The following is a 21,002-nucleotide window of genomic DNA, read 5'->3' on the forward strand; positions in this document are numbered from 1 at the left end:
CTTTTTTCCACATGTTAAAAAAAGCACATATTCTATGCAATAATAGTACTTACAAGAAATTAGGTTTACAGAATTCCTCCTTAGCATTATCAGACCTATGAGACTCTATGTGGGAACAGAACATTTATTAGGGCTACTTTTTCTGTCAACTATGATTTTTAAGAAAAAGGATCTACATGTTATGATCAGGAAATGATCCCTTGTTAGGTCCTATACCCTCCTGTTTTGTCTTCAGGGGCTTCCTTTCCCTTAGCATGCAGCTTTTCCTTTCCCTAACCCTCTGGTCTGCAATGGTGGAAATGCCATTGTGTCAGGAATAAACAACTAGAGGCTGAAAAGCCTTCCTGTGAAACCCCAAACCCCGACTCCTGATTAGTTTCACCAGCCTGCAATGCCGGCATCAACTGGCGGCTTGTTAGAAAGGTAGAACCACAGATCCCACCTCAAGACTGAATCAGAATCTGAATTTTACAAGATTTCCAGGTGATGTGAATGCACATTAATATTGGAGAAGGACTGGATTACCACATTTATTTAAAGTTCCACAAAGACAACAAAAGCAGATATTAAGTACCTAACATTATACATTTGCACTGTGGGTAAAGAGGATTAGATAGTTTCTGACTTCAAGGAGTTTACAATCTACTGGAGAGACGCATACAAATCAACATTCTCGTGGTAAAATTTGTTAAGACGTTTGAAGACAGGACTGCTGGAGCACAGATGAAAGTGTGCTCAGTGCTGTTTGCAGGGTCCCAGAAGGATGTGACAGAGGAAGTGCCCTCTTGAGTTAGTCCTTGAAGACAGGCAGGAGTTTGCAAGGCAAAGAAGAGGAGGAAGAGCATTTCATGCAAGGGAATAGCATGTGCAAAAGCCAACGGTAGGCAGAAGCCTTGAGGATTCTGACCACAGAGAAGAGTGGTTGGAATATGGTGTTCACAGGAAGAAATGAGATACTAGCCTGGAAAAGCAGGATGGGGCCGGCTTGTGAAGAGCTTGCCTGTTCTTGTCAGTAGTAAAGACATCATGGTGAAACAGAGGTTTTCAAGCCCCATCGAGATAGGTGTACACCCATCTGTGTTTTAGAAAGATTACACATCTTCAAGACTCAACCTTCTAACTTCTACCTCCATTATCTTAATTCTGAAATGCCCCCACTCAACTTTCTCCTTACTACTCCTCCTCTTCAGAATAATTTTTCCTTTACCTTCTTTATAATCTCGAATCCTTTTAAAACGCTCCCCCTCCAACTTAAAAAACATCTGTTTATCTATTTTTCCGGCCTCACCTTTTATTTCTTAGCCTGAACTTCACGGCAAGCCAAATCAACAATATTCCTTAGGAGAAACTTATTTAGCTTCTCTGTCCTTCCACCATGCCTGTCCAGCCAATCTCCTACCCTGCAGAAAGCACCTTCCACATGTTCTCTTCCATCCTTCTCTCCAAGTGTTCCTGGACAAAGTCATAAAATAGGGCCAATTGGTTTCTTTATAAGTCTGTGGTTTTCAGCCTTAACCAGGCCCTCATTTCGGATGGGAACTTTTTTCTGTTTTTAATACTCCATCTTTCATGTTCCACTTACCTGAAGGCTTTTCACTCTTAGGTCCCAAGTGCTCAAACCCACCAGTCATTCTTTTTACAAATGACCTTGCCTCCTCTTTTACCAAGAGGGAGGTTATTTGATGTAAGTTTGCGTGATGTTTTTAGCTTCTCGACCTCTCAACTTCTGAGTCATTGTTCACTTTTTCATCTCCTGGTGGAGGAAGATACACTCTCCTCTCCAAGGTCTACTACTCCACTTGTATCTCTGATCTCATCCACCCTCCTTTGTTTTCTCAGCTCTCTCCTGTCTTTCTTGCATGTCCCATCTTTTCCCTGTACCTATGCAATGATGCTATTTCACAGATTTTGTGATGTACATTTATTATTATAATCCCTAAAATCAAGATGTATCTTATAATTGGTGGTGTCTGAAAATTAACTGGCAGTGGTTTTTTTTTGTTTTTTTTTTTTGGTCTCCCATCACTGGTACATAAAATCAAGGTGTGTCTTATAATCAAGGCCTTTTCAGATCTGATAGAACATGGCTGTTGTTAAGACCTACAGTCCTATGTCAGCAGCAGCTCTAGGGCCACTGTACCTCATTATAGCAACTCTTCTTCCAAATTACTGCAAAGCCAGTAACCGACACCCCATCCACCCCTTCTAATGTCTGCTTAATAACCCTAGTGTACATCTCTAGTCATGGGCACTATCCTGTTAAAAATATTTAAAAGTTTATTATAGAGGTGTTCAGAGTTCTCCTCTAAACTACCTTTGCTTCTTTTTCTGTGGCTACTACCATATATGCATGCTTCAGTCTAGGAAAATGGAATAGCCTTGTAAACGCCTGGTATCTCTGTGCCTTTCTCGGGCCAGTGCATCTGCTTCTTGCCTCCCTCCAACCTAAATTTTGTCTTTCAGGATATAGGTTCAGTATCAGCTCTTGGCCAAAGGTAAATATCAATCCCATGAATCTCACAGCACTCAATCTGTTCCTCTCTCACATTTTTTTTCACCTTGTATTATAGTTATCACTGTGTACATCTCTCCCCTACTATGCTGAAAGCCACCTCAGGTACAAGTCTGATTCATGCTTCCTTATATGCACCCCCACTGATGGCAGTGCTGACAAGTCAATAATGATGAACAAAGTGTCCACCAACCCAGCGAGGGGTCTCCAAAAGAAATAATAAATAACACTGTACATGGACTGCTGAAAGTCAGGGATATAGAGTTACTTTAAGAGGGTCTCAAAAGATACACACTAAAGAAATGCCTGTCTCTTGAGAGCAAGAATACTGGGGCTGGATAGAAGACAGGGAAGTACTGGTGATAACTGAGATCGGTTTTTACAGTCTGTTTTATGTGTTTCTCTGTTGAGTTTCTGAAATGAATATAGGCTATTTTTATAAATTTTTAATAAAAACTTTGGGGAAACACTGAAACAATTAAACACTAGTTTAATGATTAATACTCCATAAACAATATATGTTTGTAAAGTGTATTTGGATCAGCTAGAAAATACTAGGATTGTGACTGCTATTCTAATGATTAGTAGGATAAAGTCACAATATTTTGGGAAGTTAAGTTAGAATTTGCAGTTATTCGCTGTACGTATAACTTAATGAGTTAAAAAGTCTTAAAAATCATTTTTACTGTATATTTCTAGGATACAGTTATATAAAATACAGATGATCAGCATAAAAATAAATCAGTATCTCCTTCCAAATCAAGGAATATAAGAATTCACTACACTTCTATATCTCTAAGCCTGACAATTAATCCTTTCTTCTCTGTTAGGACCTATTATTTTCATAATTAAGAAATGTAGGACTATTCAAAGCGTAAAATTTCAGTAAAATGCACTACTACAACTGGAGGTATGTATGCTGGACTACTGAGTCCACTTTCATCTTTTTGTGTTTCTGTAGTGATTCAATGTTTGAAAAACACAAATTCAAGGGAGACTGTATAATCTAAACTGAAAAGATAATATACTTTAAGATACCCCATGGTAAACATTTAAGTTTAAGATGTAATAATTAAAAATATTCATTACAAAGCTCTTAAAGCCTCCCTAGCCCAAGTGGGAACAGATACACAATACCAACATAAAGAGGAGGAGTTTTTAGGAAAGACAAAAGTAGGCCAGGAAATAAAATATTCAGCAAAAATGTTACATGAGTATACTTGTGGAGTAGATATAAGTTCAAATATAAGCCCTGATCTTAAGAACATGTGGTTCAGCTGAGGAGGAATATATAAAAAAAGTTAAGCTGTAGAAGGAGTCAAAACAACAGTCAAAACGGTAACATAACAGACAAACCAGAATATACCAAGCTGCTAATTAAGGATATAAATGATAAGCTAAATAAATTCAGAAGAGAGATATTTCCATAGATGAGGCTGATCTGGGAAAGCTCACTGAATTGGGCAGGATTCTGAGGGATGCACAGACTCCAGTACTGGAGAGGAAAGGGCAAAGTTAACAGTAAAGATAATGACACAAAGGCATAAAAACCTAAGATGTGCTTGAAAAACAAGGCAACTAGTAATGCAATCTGATTAGACTATCAGGGGTGTTATATATAGGGTGATCCTGGTTTGCCTGAGAGAGTGCTGTTATTTCGGGTTATTAACAAATTCACTTCCCCAAAATATCCCACTTTAGATAATAAACTATATAGTCACCCTGCAACCACATATTACTGACTAATCTGAATTAGTGTCAAAATCCCTTTTCATAAGTGCTCTGTGAAAGAGAGCATGCTCAGAAAAAAAGGAAGCATCAAAGAAGGTGGTTAACTACAATTTCTACCTAGTTACTCACAAGCGGACCTATCTGAGCCCAAAGAATCTGCTTGGCATATAATAGACATTCAATAAGCAACTGTTTGATCAATAGATGGTTGAATCAACAAATCAATAAATACATGAGGGAATAAATGATGGAAGAAGGAAAGAGAAGTGAAAACACAGAAAACAGTGGTTGCAGTTAAGGCTTTTAGTGAAACCATGGGTATCTTTCAGGAGAAAGCCAGCTGAGATCTCACCACATTGTACACTATCTTCTCCAGGCACACTTGGAGGCTTTAGACTAAGATACAGCTGAATACAATTACATTAGCATACTGTTTATTTCTGAGCTATTTATAACCAATAGACTATCAATGAAGTTGGGAAATAGGTCTAATGACTTTGATTTTGGAAATAATCATTTAGCCAATGAAAAAATGTTGATTAAGTTCTAATTTATACCAGGCAATTGGCTAAATGGTGACAAAGATGAATCAGACAAAGCTTCCCAGTGTCACTGGGGGATGTATGTATGCAATGAAACATATTATAAAATATCACAGAATGGACTGTATTAGTGGTATGAATATAGTATATGGGAGCAGAGAGGAACTAACATTTGTGCAGGATCTTGAAGAGAGAGCAGAGAGGGTGGGTAGAGGGAATTAATACCAAGTAGAGGAAGCAACATATACAAAGAAAGGGAGTTATGAAAGAGCTTGGAATGTTCTTGAGAATGGGAGGAGTTCAGTGTGGCTGGAATATATTGTACCCACAGGGTCCAGATTTTAAAGGGTATGACAGAATTTGCAGTTAACTTTTTATGCAACTGGGAATGAAGATTTTTAAGTAGGGGTATTATATGATCAGACTTATTTACGTAGGAAAGTATCTCTGGTGTTACTAGAGGCAGAAGCCAGTTAGGCAGTGTGGCAATAGCTGAGGAGGGGTCTGTAGTAGGCTGAGGCACAGAAACAGAGAGGAAAGATAAAATTCAAGAGACATTTCAGAATGGTAATAATTCAAGACAGCTTCACCTCCTGGGTTTAGGTGCCACTCTATCCCCATATCAAAAAAAAAAAAAAAAAAGAAAAGAAAAAGAAAAAGCCTTAGGAATAGTACACACTATTTATTATTCACCTTTAAGCATTTTAACTTTTAGATTATGTCAAAGAAATAGATACTTCTATTGTTACCAGGTGGACAAATTATAGGAGAACTTGGCTCTAAGACAAAAAGAGATCTGTTTCTAAACTGGAACTCTGGAGTTCAAAACATAGTTCTGTTCCATATAAGAATATTTTATAGCCCTAGACATTTTCCAAGACAAAAAAGGGAAAGAAATGTAAACAGAAATCTACAGGTAGTAATAAAAAAGTAATAAAATAAATCCTAAGGGCACTACACTTTTATAGACAAAGGACATTGTCAGTTGAGTAATCAGTGAATATCTTCACAGAGAGAAATCAAATGATCGTTTTGCCAGACAATGACAGCAAAGAATTAAAATGAAAAGTGGCAAAATAATTTACATGAGATGAGAAACCATAAGCTAGTAACAAAATGGAAATGTCCTTGAAGCACTTTCATTTCAATAACACTGAAGTCTATAAAAATTGCAGCCAGAAAATGCCTCTCTTTGTGTCTTGGTGAGCATATAGAAAAGATGAGGACTAACTCTTTAAGCAAGAGATAATGGCATGTAAATGAATTTTTTTTTCCTTCTGTGCCTTTATGTGCACATCTCCTGAAGAGATATTTAAGCCTCACCATTTTAGTAATTCAAAATAAGGTTTCAGGACTGTCAGACATTGCCCACTATCTATAATCTAGTGTGCATTTCTTTATCACTAAGTAAAATTATGGGGCAGTACACAGGAAAGAGAATAACAGGAAACTGGAGCACAGTTGGGAGCCCAACTGTCCTGTCTCCTATTTGAGATCACGTATGCGTTAAATGATTTTTGGCAACCAAAAAAATTTAAATTTTCTTATTTTTGTTTTTAAACAACAGAGTGAAAGCTGAGATGAAAGAAATGGGAAAACCTCCAAGTGCAACAACTATCTTGTTAATCCACGAAGGCCTAAGGAATAAGGAACCCCTTTAGTTCACATTCACATACAAACCAGTATAGTGATATTCTGTATTTTATCCAAAGATGTCAAAGTCCTTCTGACACTAATCAGACCTTAAATACCCCTGAGAAACAATCAGGGACCAGAGAAAAACAAGAGGAGTAGAGCTAGATATTAGCTATACATATGATTCTTCACTATTTAATGTAGATTTTAGGATAATGAGGGACCCTGAAAGATTATTCACTGATCAACATCCTCATCTAAGAAATGGAGACAGTGACAAGCCTATAGATGACAAGCTTCCCCAAAGTTAACAGATCTAGCTAGGATCAGAGCCAAGCTTTTGGATTTCTGAGTTGATTCTCTTTCTACTACTGCTTGCTAAGGAAATTGCTGGGTGTAGTGAGTTGAATTGTATTACCCAAAAATTCATGTTGGCCCAGAACCTCAGAAAGTGATATTTGGAAACAGGGTCTTTGCAGATGTAATCATAAGAATCAAGATGAGGTCATACTGGGCCCTAAAACCAGTGTGAGTGTCCTTATGAAAGAGAGAAGAACACAGACACAGAGAAGATGAGTGTGGAAATGGACACAGATTTTGGGGACAATGCAAGTCAAGGAATGCCAAGGATTGCCAGTAACTGCCAGGAAGGAGGAGAAAGGCATGGAAGTGTTTTCCTCTGAGCCTTTAGGAGAAAACAACCCTGCTGGCACCTTGATTTCAGATTCTGGCCTCCAGAACTGTGAGAGAGTACACTTCTGTTGGTTTAAACCACCCAGTTTGTAGAAATTTGTTATGTCAGACCTAGGAGATGAATGCCGTGGAAACAGAGTCAGTACAAAAAGAATGGGATGGTCTTAAGGGCTAATGTGACTCAACTATCATAGTTTGACAGATGGTATTTCACTACAGAAATATACCTGGCAAGTAGACTGGAATAGCAGCTGTTTTTGTAAGCTGAACAAAGGTTTTCTCTTCTCTAGAAAGTCTGGTCAAATACTAAAAAATTCTTTTTAAAAAAAATTTATTTATTTATTTATTTGACAGAGAGACCACAAGTAGGCAGAGAGGCAGACAGAGAGAGAGGTGGAAGCAGGCTCCCTGCTGAGCAGAGAGTTCGATGTGGGGCTCGATCCCAGGACCCCGGGACCATGACCTGAGCCAAAGGCAGAGGCTTTAACCCATTGACCCACCCAGGCACCCCAAATACTAAAAAGTTCTAACTTCAATTCTTTTTCCTCTGTAGTCCAAGTTAGACAGCTATCCTGCTTCTGACGCTTAACACTAACCTTCAGTGGAACAGTTTTCATAATAAGGTCCCATTTCAAAGCTTTATTGAAAGTTTTTAGATTGGCCACTTCTTGATAACAGGGCTAAGAGACTGCCTTATTCACCTGTATCTTCAGCAGTTAGTGCAGTGTTAACATTTAAAAATCTTGGAACACTTAATATAGATAACTACTTCTTTAACACAACCAAGAGTATTGATAATTTAAAAATCTGCTAAGAGATGTGTAATAAAACAAGTATTTTTAGTAAAATGTTAATGGTAGAATCTAGGTGGTAATTATAAAATTCTTTCAACTCTGCTGTACATCTGAAAATTTTCACAATAAAATATTAGGAAAACAGTCATAACATTAATAATAAAATGATAAAATGCAAGCAGCAACCTCAATAAATCAGAGACAAGGCAACAGAGCCCACAGCCTCAATATAATTTTTTCACTGGCTACAATTTAATGTTTATCTGAAAGTCCTAGTCTGTACAATAAGACATAAAACAAAATTAAGAAACAAATTGGGAAGAAGGGCCGCAAAATTATCATTGGCATATTATACTACATCAAGAAAGCCAAGGGAAAAATTGAAAATGCCTCAAAAATAATTAGATGGTTGGGTACTAAGTAGGAAAAAAATACTGAAACTTTCCCATGTATCATTAATAACTGCTTTGATGTGATCTAACAGAAAAAAGGCATCTATTTAAGAAAGCAAGAAAACTGAGAAAAATAAAAATAACTGATGAGAAAAATATAGAAGCCACATAAAAAAACTAAAAAATTTCACTCACTTTGCTGAGAGGTACTAAAAAGATATAATAAGTGGAGAGGCGTATAACACATTGCTAGATAAGAATGAATAATATGACAATGTCATTTCTTCCAAAATGAATCTTTTAAGTTTAATGCACTTTAATCAAATTAAAACACACACATTTTTTTTCTTCTCTCTTTTTTTCTCCGTGGAGTGGTATGGAGTCAACAATATGATTTTAAAGTTCACCTGGAAAAAAAGATTGTAAATGGCTTAAGAAGATTTTGATAATAAATAGTAATGATGGGCCCTATCTTGTCAAGTATTGTGAAGTTATAAAGTTATAATAATCAAAACTGTGGTTCAAGAACTGATGATGAGACAAATAGAACCAACAAATATAATAACTTTATAGCAAGAAAGAATCTTAAAGGAGAAAGGAAAAACTGACTATTTGGAAAATAAGGTCAAATTAGATCCTCAACTTATATAGACCCAATATATTAGGGTGAAATGTGAACGTGAAATCATTAAAAAAAACAAAAACCAAAAAACTATAAGAAAACATCCAAACAAGGAAACATAAACGATGGGAGGTAGCTACACAAGAATAAAGCAATGGATTTACCTATATTTAAATGAAAAATAAAATAAATTACAAATAAATATAAACATATAGCAGAAAATGTTAATGATCTCATTCTATAAAGAGTTAATACACAAGTCAATAAGAAAACATGAATACACAACAGAAAAATGGCAAAAGGAAAAAATAAACACCAAGTATGAATAAACACGTAAAAATGTTTAGCCTCACTAGTAATCAGAGAAGTTTAAACGTAGACAAAATAAAACATTGCTTTTCACCTTTTAAGATAGGCAAAACAAAGATGATTACAATATGCATGGAAGACAGGCTCTGGTGATAAGAGCAGTATATGCTCAAGACCACTGTGAGTGATGTGGACAAATTCAGCTTTTTAGAAGGAGGTAGTGCATGGAGCACTGGGTGCAGTGCATAAACAATGAATTTTGGAATACTGAAAAAAAATTTTTTTTAAAAAGGTGGTTCATGTCAGTACTATTTAGGAGAGCAGAAGTGGGAAGATTTAAAGGTCTAACCAAGTAATAATAGTTAAATAAATTATCTGAAGAAGAAAGGAGCCATTAAAAATCAGATTTTCAAAGAGTACTTAATGACAGGAAATGGGGGGAAAAGCAGGTTACAAAACCATATATGCTTTATTGTAATCATGTTAAAAAATTATATCTAGATACATAGATAGGAACACTGTAAGTAAATATATTCATGTATTTCCAGTGTTAAACTTATGAATGGAAATACTTTTTTTATAAACTGTGTTTTCTAAATAGTTTACAATGTTTAACTATTAATTTTCTAATAGAAATGTTCCTGAAAATGTTACATGATATTACAAAAAACTTGTCATTAATTTTATAGCTACTTTTCAAAATACTTTCTCTCTTTCACCAATCATGCATCTATCTACAAACTGGCAATATAGCTAGTTATTAAGTCAGGACCTGAATTAGATACAGTTGCTAACCTAAATTTCCGGCTGCAGGGGACTAGGTAATAAATCATATATACATATATATATATTTTTATGGATTTAATCATTAAAAATCATGTTTGCAAAGAGCATATGTATATTAAATACAAAACTACATATCTGGTATAACCGTCTTTGAAAAGATGCATACATAACAGAAAAATGACCAAAAAGAAATACAGCAACAAAACATTAATGATTATCTCTAAATGGTGGTAAGTGGTATCTTAGTATTCTTCTTTATATTTCCTTACATTTCTCCATATTTTATATAAGCATTTGCTAATTTTTCAATAAAAAAAATTATTTGAAAATAAAGTTTGCTGTCTCAAAGCAAACTTACGCAAAGTTGCGTAAAATTATTTTCAAATAATTTTCTTGGTTTATCTTAATGCCTTTCAGAAACAAACAAATTTATATTTCGAATGTTTGTTTTGCAAATACACTATAGTACAACAAACAAAAGATGTTCCATACTGAAGTATATTTTATAAATAAGAGTTCATTTTGAATTCTACAGACTTAAAATAAGTAACAGCTCTCTCCAAATCAGCCCTGTGGACGTTTCCTTTGACTATAAGGAAAAGCTAAAATATTTATAAATGAGTTCTATTATAGAAGAAGCTATAAGTGTTCATGGCTTTGTAGCTTGTTAAATTTTCAGAATAGAAAAGCCTGTGAAAAGAGAAGCCTTTAAAGCAGAAAAATTAGTATTAACCTATGAACAAATTAAAGAATTCAGATACAGTAAGTTGAATTTTGGACTCCTAATTCATAAATGCAATGGAATCCCATAACATAACTCCTTACCCATGGATTTATATATTTGACAGAAGAGATCCTGACAAAGAATCAAAGTACTTTAAACTGGAAGGAAGTATTACCAAGTCACCCTCTTTATTTTGCAGATGAGGACATGAACTTTTGGATGAGGAGCCAGAGAAGAGACTTGACTTGTTCAAGGTCACATGACCTAGATCTCAGGTTTCCTGACTCAGTTCATTGGCTCAAAGTCCTCAGAGGAATGGTCATCATTCGGTTAAGACTTGGTATTGTTTCAGACTTCCTTTAAGATGCAAATTTCTGTAGCAATGAATCATGTAAAACAAACTCTTGTAAACTTCACAAGTGCTCCTAGAAGCAAAGATGTGATAGCATCAGTAAGAAACCCAGGATAGTCCCAGGACCACAGCTATCTCTCACCTAGGGGCTCTTTCCTTCCGGCAATTGCTCTGGAGACAACCACAAGGCTGACCTACCTTTTTTCATCTGGGCAGAGGAAAATTAAATAAATTGTGGGACTTGTCTCTCAAAACACAACATCAGTACACATTAAATTCTATGTATGTAGTGTAGGTTAATCTAACACAGAAGAGCTGGTAGTACCTCCTCAGACACTAGCATACACACAAAAGCTTTCCAAGGCCTTATCAAGATGGTAAGATTCCTTTCTTTATTTGCTTAAAAAAGAAACATCCATATATGAGAGAATTACGGATACCATGTATGAAATGTGCCCAAACAAAATTTTTATCTCCCAAATGTTTTACTTACTTGTACCATGTAACCTGCAATTTAATGATAAACAGATACAAGGGTAATACTGAATTTAGGGGCTAAGTTTTTTAGCATACTCTATCCAACAGTAGTCTTAGAGACAACATAGGTCCATTACTTGTCCAGTAACAGGCAGCCCTACATGAAGTCCTACCACGGTAGAAATTTAATGTGAGTTTTATTACTACACGACAATTGTAGAGCTAGTTTTCTTTCTACTATGGATTACCTTTTAGTCATAAGTCTTGCTATGAAGACCATGAAAAGAATGGAGACAAATTTCTGGAGTTGGCAGACAAAAACAGTAAAATTAAAAAATTCTAACTACCCCGGCCCCACCCGACAAAGTCAAATAAACCAGCAGGCTGACTGCATCTGCGTGTGGGCCAAAAAAAAAAAAAAAAAAAAAAATCTAACTACCTTAAAAACAACCTAGAAATGGCGTTTCTCTTGAAACCTGTCTCTTCACTGCATACTACTGAATTCATTAAATGTTTGTTCAACCCTCCATTTTATTTTAATAAGGAAGAAAAAGGACATGCACTTGAAGGCAGTGTTTGGTTTTGCTGGTTCAAACCTAGTTTCCTAGTTTTCCTAGTTTCTAAATCAAACTACCAAATATGAGTGAAAATTATATGAAGTTCATACCAGTAGAAACTGTGGTACTTGGGAGAGTGACCTGCTTCTGCCAGATCACACACTCAAAGGCACGGAAGGCAGGGAAGTCAAGGCATTGAAGCTGGTGTGCCCCTTGCTGCATGGACTTCACTTCTGGAAGGGTAACAGCTCTAGCCTCCTTTCCCTGTTTTGTCAGCCTCTGCTGGTCGGAAGTACGTTTACGAAAGAGACTTGTAAGGCGATCTGATGAAGTTTCTTACACCTGGTGTACAAGTTGTCCTAAGGCAGAAAGCCTTTAAATATAAAGCACTGATTATAAAGTGATTACTTAAGAATTTGACACTACCGGGGCGCCTGGGTGGCTTACTGGGATAGAGCCCTACATCGGGCTCTCTGCTCAGCAGGGAGCCTGCTTTTCCTTCCTCTCTCTTTTTGCCTGCCTCTCTGCCTACTTGTGATCTCTGTCTGTGAAATAAACAAATAAAATCTTTAAAAAAAATTTGACACTATTGATCAAGAATACACTTATTTTTTTAAAGTAATTTATTCACCCAACATGGGGCTCAAACTCATGACCCTGAGACCAAGAGTGGCTCTCTTCTGACTGAGCCAGCTGGGCACCCCGATCAACAATTTACTATAAAGTGAAGATCAACAGAACAGGATTGATAAAATCAATCCATTCATTATCTCCTGCATGGTTTTGCTTATGATCAATACTGTCCTGCAAAATAATTACTTCTTGCTAAAAGGTATAGTCTGTATCTAAAATGAGAACTTATTCTCTCCCAGGGGGAAGTCTGAACAAATAGCAAACTAACCACAGACAACAGCATAGATTCTTTATAGAGAATCAGAGGTAACAATAGTTAAGGATTATCCTCCTACCTCCCTGAAGAGGGAGAAACACAATACCTTGTATTTAGGGGTACTTACTTCTTCCTCTAAAACTTAATATTTACTTCCTGTGTCATAGGTTTGCTGCTGTTTTTATTGGGAGTCAATCAAACTACTCAGGATAAATGATTCTAATTGCCTATTAAAAAGCCAAGTTAATTTTGGTAACACTTGACAAAGAACTTGTACATTAATGTCAGAGCTGAAAGGTTATCATACCAATTGTGTACAAGTTAAATTCTTTCATAGTAATACTACAGAGCAAATCTGGGTGGGGTATAGTCATCTTCCAAGGAAGATGTTTTGGTGACAAATTAGAGTTTCTATTCCTATAAAGAAGATAACTATAGGATGGTCTCAAAATGGTTAGGACTATACATTAGTCTGATCTTTTGACCTTTCGGTGAATGACATGTCAAAGTAGGAACCAATAAAATATAATATTTGGGTGAGGCACTATTATGATTGGGATTTCTATGGTATACAGGTTTTTAAAGTATAAAGACGATTTTTAAATACTTTCTATTCCTGAAATTACACAGTCCATTCAGACTTCCTTAACCAAAAGGCAACTAAAACAGAAACAGTGTATTTATCCACCAAGTTCATATTCTACTATTCCAAGATCTTCAAACATCAAACACATATGTAAATGTTGATACATGCTGTGAATGTTTAGTCTAGCCATAATGATTTCCTAATGCACTATTATAAGGGCCAGGACCACATCTGTTTTATTAATTACTGTATCTGTCAGTGTCTATTACAATAAGTAGAACCTCAATAACTATTTGTTGAGTTTAAAAAACAAAATGCTCACTAGTTTTCTGAAGATTTTTCTATTAGTCCATAAATTATGTCAATATTAGTGTTTATAATGTGATGCTTATAATTCTGCTCCTGGAATGAGTCACATCTTCATTGGTGATTCATTACATACAACACCAGTATTTCCCAAACCATACTTCATTTCTTTGTAAACTGTGGCCACAGAACAGAATTAGAAGAACATGAGGTCTTTGTCCTGTTTAATTGGTCAAGGAACTAGAGAAATGAGGGTCTGCTGTGTACAAAATGAAACTACGGGCAAGTCTACATGGGGATGGGGAGAATTTTTAATCTGCTTCAAAAACATTGTGATAATTTCTTCTGGCTATTTCTGTTTGACCAGAAAGGAACCAGGAAGCATAATTTGCCAATTTTAAAATGCATTTAAGGACAGTTCATCTTCTTACTGGCTATGAGAAATGGATTGGGATAACTTTACCTGTCAATAAGTGGGAAAGTTTTGTTGTTTTTTTTCCTCAAATAGTCTAATGGATTGAAATGAGGTCATGTCCAGGCTCCTGCTGTCTTATATAAATGTTAAGAACTTCCTTTTATTTGCAGAGATACAGGAGGTGTAGTTCATTATGTTCTACCCGAGTCATTCCATAAGAAGTATGAAAGAGGTTGAACTCTTTTTAAATTCAACTCCCAGCATCCATTAATTCCAGAATTTATAGTGTATTCTTGCAGCATTTTCCATCCTAGAACAGCAATGACATCAGAAAGAGGGAAAGGAAAACCAGCTTGCCAGGAGTTGCAGTGATGGCAAGACAACCTAAGGGAGGACAGAGTACATATATATTAGGTCCTCACTCCTTATAGACCAGAACAAATATTCAGTTTCACAGGACTCATCTTTAGTCCCACAAAGTGTTTTTTGTTGGGGTTGGGGGAGTGACAATGATCAGGCTAAGGAAAAACATTATCAAGTCACTGGGAAGTCATTTTTCTGCTGTTTTTGAGTCATTTTGATTGGATCACTTTAAATCATCAAATTATTATTCATCACTGAATTGAACTGAATGCCTCACAACTTTAACAAAAGTAGGAAATATTGTATCATACTATTCCCTACTTTGAGCCCAATATGTCTCACAAGGGATACAGGGGGATAGCATTTTCTAATTAGGTTAAAGTTGTATAGTCTCCTTAAATATTCAGTCCAATCCAGTTCAAGCAACATTTATTGATGTTAAATTTTCATGCATAGCACTGAGCTAGCCTAGGAGCCAGCTAAATATAACCAAACCCTAGCTTGTGGGAGCACATAAAATTCATCACTGAAGTACCAGGTGAAATTTACTTATTGGACAGTGAAATTATTCATTCTGGTAAAGATATGGCCCAAATTTTCTTCTTTAACAGAAGTCAGTAGAAAAACTGGATTTTATAATTTTATGATAATCCACTTTTATAATACAAGTCAGCAGGGGAAAAATGGGTCAAAAGATTTCTTTAAAAAAAAAAAGCCATTTCTTTAAATGGCTGGAATTTCTTTAAAAAAAAAAAAAACTGAATGGCTGGAATTTCAACATATTTCCTTGAACACACAGAAAAGGGAGTATGATTTAGGCTCTCTTTTTTTTAAAATTTATTTATTTGACAGAGAGAGATCACAAGTAGGCAGAGACGCATGCAGAGAGAGAGGGAGGAGGAAGCAGGCTCCCTGCTGAGCAGAGAGCCCGATGCAGGGCTGATCCCAGGACCCTGAGATCATGACCTGAGCCAAAGGCAGAGGCTTAACCCACTGAGCCACCCAGGCGCCCTAGGCTCTTATTTTCAAAAAGGAAGGCTAAGAAGACATTTCAAAATAGTTTCAATTTTTTAAAATTCTTACAATGTTTCACAAACACACACAAGGAACTAGAGTCACCCTGAAAATAATTTGAGTCCCTGACAGAAAAGTTCTACTGATGCTTTCTATGTGGGAGGAAAATGGATTAAGAGATTTCTTCCCCCCAATTATTAGAACCATCATACTTCGGCATGGGTGCAAATACAACTGCTTTGAGAGACAAATTGTTGCAACTGTGGCAATTCAAGTCCTTTCCACAATCTGAACCCAACCTGCTTCCAGCCTCATTTCCTGCCTGAGTGATCATACATTCCAGTTAGCTAATTTTTCATGCCTCTGTGCCTTTGCCAAGGATGCTTTTCTTCCTCTTCCTAAGCCATCCAAATCACACTTCTTTTTATAGGACCCCGCTTGACTGTTACCTCAGTGTTGCCACTCTCCTCTGTCCTACTGGACTTGGTACCTACCTCTTCCATGAGTTTATTTTTTGTTTTGTTTTGTTTTTGGGGGGCCTGATTCCTTCCCCCTCCCCCCCAGTAGACTGAGGCCTATTGGGCTAATATGTTTAAATATGCTTCAGCACTCACTGGTTATAGTGCTTGTCACACAGATAATGAGTAACTTTCTTTTAAGTAAAGAAATGCCAAATAGCCTTTTATTGGCTGAGGCTTAGGAATACAAAGAATAACTTCAGAAAATTTCATTTGAAGATACCCAAAATTCTTTTTGAAAGTTCCTACTTGTTTAATATTTCTGTGCTGAGTGAGTATTTAGGAGTAGGAGGCATATATTAAACTCCTACATGTGTCCCTGTACCATGCTTTGTACTTTACATGCACTGTCATTTAGTGTTAAATCATAGCACTCCTATAAGATAGGTGTGATTATTATAGTAATTTTATAACAAGGAATTGCCTGAGGATATATATCGCTAGTGAGTAAGACAGCCAGGACTGGAACCCCAGTCTTTCTAACTCAAATCTGTGTTCTTAACCACTGTATTTATCAAAAACAAACAAAAAGACAAAAAGTATCATAAAAATATACAACTATTCAACATTTGGGGGAAATCATTTATTGATAGGTTTTATAACCTCTCCCAATTTTTATCTTTGTAAATATGACTTTTTTACATTATTGTTATAATGCAATTTTTCTTTCATTGCTCGACATTATTTTATTCACATTTTTGTTTGAATTTACATAGGCCACATCTGTCATTCTATCATGATACTCCACTTAACAGACTGATCATCACTGACTCAGCCACTTCCTAAAAAGCTTTCATGCATGCAGGTAAAGAAAAAGTTTTCTGAATTTCCTATCCAAACAAAATCACTATCTTGGTCAGACACATGCCTTCTTTGGTCCTAGATGTGAAGAAGATATTCTCTTCAGTTAGTCCACTTAATTCAGAAGCAACATAACAAAGAAGAAAATGGGATGTAAGTTTCTTTGCAATTGTAAAGTACTTGAAGGAAGTTTTACTCTTAGAGATAAAACAGAAAACAGGAGAAGGAAATTTCTTCCAAGAGTGAGAACATTTTTTGTTTCCTTATTTTATAAGGAAGAAGGAAGTAATTCTCACTATCTAAACTCATAAAAGGTAGGTGAACAGTGATCTCTTCACATTTAGAGGTTGCAATACTCTTAAGGTATTTCATTACTTTAATATATGAACACAGAAATTGAGAGATCAGAATACCAATTAGTTGCCAAACAAGGTACTGAGAAAGATTTTTTTTTTTTAAAGATTTATTTATTTATTTGAGAGAGAGAAAGAAAGAGTGTATGCACGAGCCAGGGGAGGGGAAGAGGGAGAGAGAGGATTTCAAGCAGACTCCCTCTGAGCATAGAGCCCCACGCTGGGCTCAATGCCCGAGATCATGACCTAAGCCGAAAACAGGAGTCTGATATCCAACTGACTGAGCCACCCAGGTGCCACAAGATACTGAGATATATTATGTGGAGATATATAATATGGAGATAACTGATCTTCTGACAGAACTGAGTTACCATGGAAGTGATTTAGTTCTTTGAAGTTAGTCTATTCAAGTTGTTACACTGAGCACCAATTATTTTCCAAAGATTTTATTCTAAGATGGGAGTATTTTCCTGTTAAAAGCCACTGGGTCTAAGAGAGAACGAAGTCTCCACACAAAACAAGAAATTAGAATCACAGAGCAATACAATTTGAGAACTTGAAAGATTCTTGAAAATTACAGAAGATTAACTTTCTGAAAAATATGATTACCAATTTGCTTTTTATTTTTCTTCTTATTTTTTTTTAGATTTTATTTATATTTTAGAAAGAGAGAGCCAGCATGGAGGGAGAAGCAGAGGAAGAGGGACAGGCAGACTCTGCACTGAGCATGGAGCCTGATGTGGGGCTCAATCCCATGACCCTGAGATCATGACCTGAGGTGAAATCAAGAGTCAGATGTTTAACTGACTGAGCCACCTACATGCCCCGACCAATTTGTTTTTTAAATGAAATTAAATAGGAGTATACTTTTTAAAGTAAGTGTAGGAAATACTAAAGCATATATATCAGTTCACATTATAATCAACTAAGAAGCAACTAAGAACAAAGGCTTGATGGTAGAAGGTGTGCTTAAAAGAAAAGTGTAAAGGAGGGGAAAAAGGAAGACTTACAGGGCATGAGGGAAATAAGAAATGAATAAAGCAGCACAGACAAGAAGAAATTCAGTGAAAAGCAGTAAGAGGACTTTTGTCTTACTAATTTTTGCATTCTAATTCTTGGCATGCAGCTTAGCATAGAGTAGACATTCAATAAATATTTATCAAAGAGGATAGAAAGAAAGGGCTGAGGGCACCTGGCTGGCTCAGTCGGAAGAGCATGCAGTTCTTGATCTCGGGGTCATGAGTTTGAGCCCCACATTGGGGTAGAGATTACTTAAGTAAATAAATAAACTTTAAAAAAAAGAAAAAAGAAAGGGCTGAGAAGTTCAATGAATATACTTCTTAGAAACCATTATATCGTTCACATGGCTATGGATTCAAAATGAGCAACTTAATCTCACTTCTTCTGTGAGTTTAGCTAAGTTCATTAACCTCTTAGTTAATTAACTACAGGTTTTTGGTCTAAAAAATAAACTAATTGAACTGGATGATTTTTAGGGTCTCTTCCTTATTCTCTCCTGAAATAGTAACCAAATATAGGTAAATAAAATCAAAGGAAGGTTCTTAGCTTAAATGCTGCTTAACCTAAATCAGTGGTCAGCAGATAAAATTTATATATTTTTGTACAACTAAGGCACATTAGTCCCTTTATTGTTCATATGGTACAAGCAGTCATTCAAAAAAACTTCTAGATAGGTCTCAATCTTTCAGAGGAGCAGTGTTAGGAAAGTATTATAAGCATTTCTGCCCCAATTTTTTTTCTGGCTAGATGTATCTTACTGAAATGAGCAGTGTCTCTTACTCCATAGATTTCTGTTTAGTATTAATGATACCAAATAATACTGAGACACTGGAATAAAGTAATACAGAAGGATACTTCCAAGAAAGACAAGAGTGATTATTTTTCCATTTTACAAAGTAACAGGATTCTGTTCAAGAGACAGAGTTTTTTGTTTATGTTTTGTTTTTTAGAGGGGAAAAAAACATTACTAGGAGAACAAGCAGTTATTTCCCCATTCTTTTATGGTAAATAAGGTCTCACACTATACTATATGAACAACTATACTATGTAATGCAAAACAAGAAGAAAAGAACATTAAAAGAAAATATGGCTTCATGGAATGGGAGCTGAAGTGGAGAAGACTTCCTGTGCAAAAAATTTTTAAATCACACAGTGATAATTAAAAGTAATAAAAGAATGATGGGATGCGGCACCATGAAATCAGGGTGGGTTAATATCATTTGGAGATTACTATAAAAGAACACAGAAGAAACAGATCTTCCAGAGCCACTTCAAGTATGAACCTATAGGACTCTTCTGTCTTTATTTTAATTACACACACACACACACACACACACACACACAAAGTACATACTATGTATCATCATATCATCATAATTCAGCATAATTCAAAGTCAGAAGACTAGGAAAAGGAATGTTCCCTGCAGGTCAGGGTTTTGATGACTGGCAAAACACTAGCACGCTTGCACTGCAGTTGTCTGAGCCACACCCAGTCTGCAGTTAAATATAGAATTTAGTTTCTGGAACTATTGGTCTTTTTAACCTTCACAGTCCAAGTATTCACTGAAAAAATTAAAAGTAAAAAGGAGAAAGGAAAGAGACTGAAACCAAAGTCCAAATACTAATAAACTGTCCTGGGAAGAGTTCCAAAATGCAGTAAATACAAGAGAATTAAATTACAGAAGCCTCAAGCAACGTTCTAGAAACACACCTTACAAACTGATTTGTCTCTTCCATGCTGATTCTCCCAAGATGTATAACATACTTATATAAAATGTATTTGTGTACTAGATCCATGTCTCTAATTCCGATTATATATCCAGGCTGTATAACATGTCAGGTTAACAGCAGTTACACCAAATCTGGAGCTATGATTTAATTTTGGTTTGTTAAAGTATTGTGGTTGTGATGCTATTTTTGCTCATGAAGAGGTACTTTTATCCTAAGAAGCTATTTTTAGATGCTTAAATTTTGAGGGAAGAGATACTCTTAAGCTAAAATTTTTAATACTGATTCTTTGTTGGGAGAATATTTTGGGTTTATTTTTAAAAGTTAATTTTGGAGACAAAAGTTAAACAACAACCAAAAAAATGTTTTCCTCGTAATTTCAGAGGGCTCTGGGCTTTAGTAATGATTTTGTTTTACATATTTTTTATTGATATCTATATTTTTAATTTATATTTATTTATTTATATCTCACTGAGGATGAAGGTGGAAAGAATTAAGAGGAGCAAAAAACATAGTATAGGAATACTGTTTCCATGAAAAAAATAAAACATACAATAGTTTTAATCATAAACACAGAGGTATTCATTTTGCCTCTACTTTCCTGTGCCTGGAATCTAGACACAGATTCATCATTCAGCTACACTGATGAAAATTAAAAGCAGTAAGTACTCTATATACACAAATATGGCTCCAAAACTATTACTCTTAACCAATGTACACTATTGCTTCTACCTGTCACAGCTAGGTGCTCTTACATTTATTCTTATATCTAAAGTCTTCTCCAAATTGTTGCTTCTCTTTCTATTGTACTTAATTGGGCTGAAAAACCTGTATAAGAAGATTTGAAGTGTTCTTTTATATATCTTCCTTGAAACCAGAATAG

At 35.7% G+C, this 21,002-nt stretch overlaps 1 protein-coding gene across 14 annotated transcripts in view; it reads right to left on the reverse strand.

The window, feature by feature from the left end:
- The window catches only part of HMBOX1 (homeobox containing 1), a 195,982-nt gene that overhangs the window by 19,918 nt on the left and 155,062 nt on the right, over positions 1–21,002 (reverse strand). The gene's annotated exons all lie outside the window — the stretch shown is intronic.

This window comes from Lutra lutra, chromosome 2, assembly GCF_902655055.1.
Source record: "Lutra lutra chromosome 2, mLutLut1.2, whole genome shotgun sequence".
Lineage (NCBI taxonomy): Eukaryota > Metazoa > Chordata > Mammalia > Carnivora > Mustelidae > Lutra > Lutra lutra.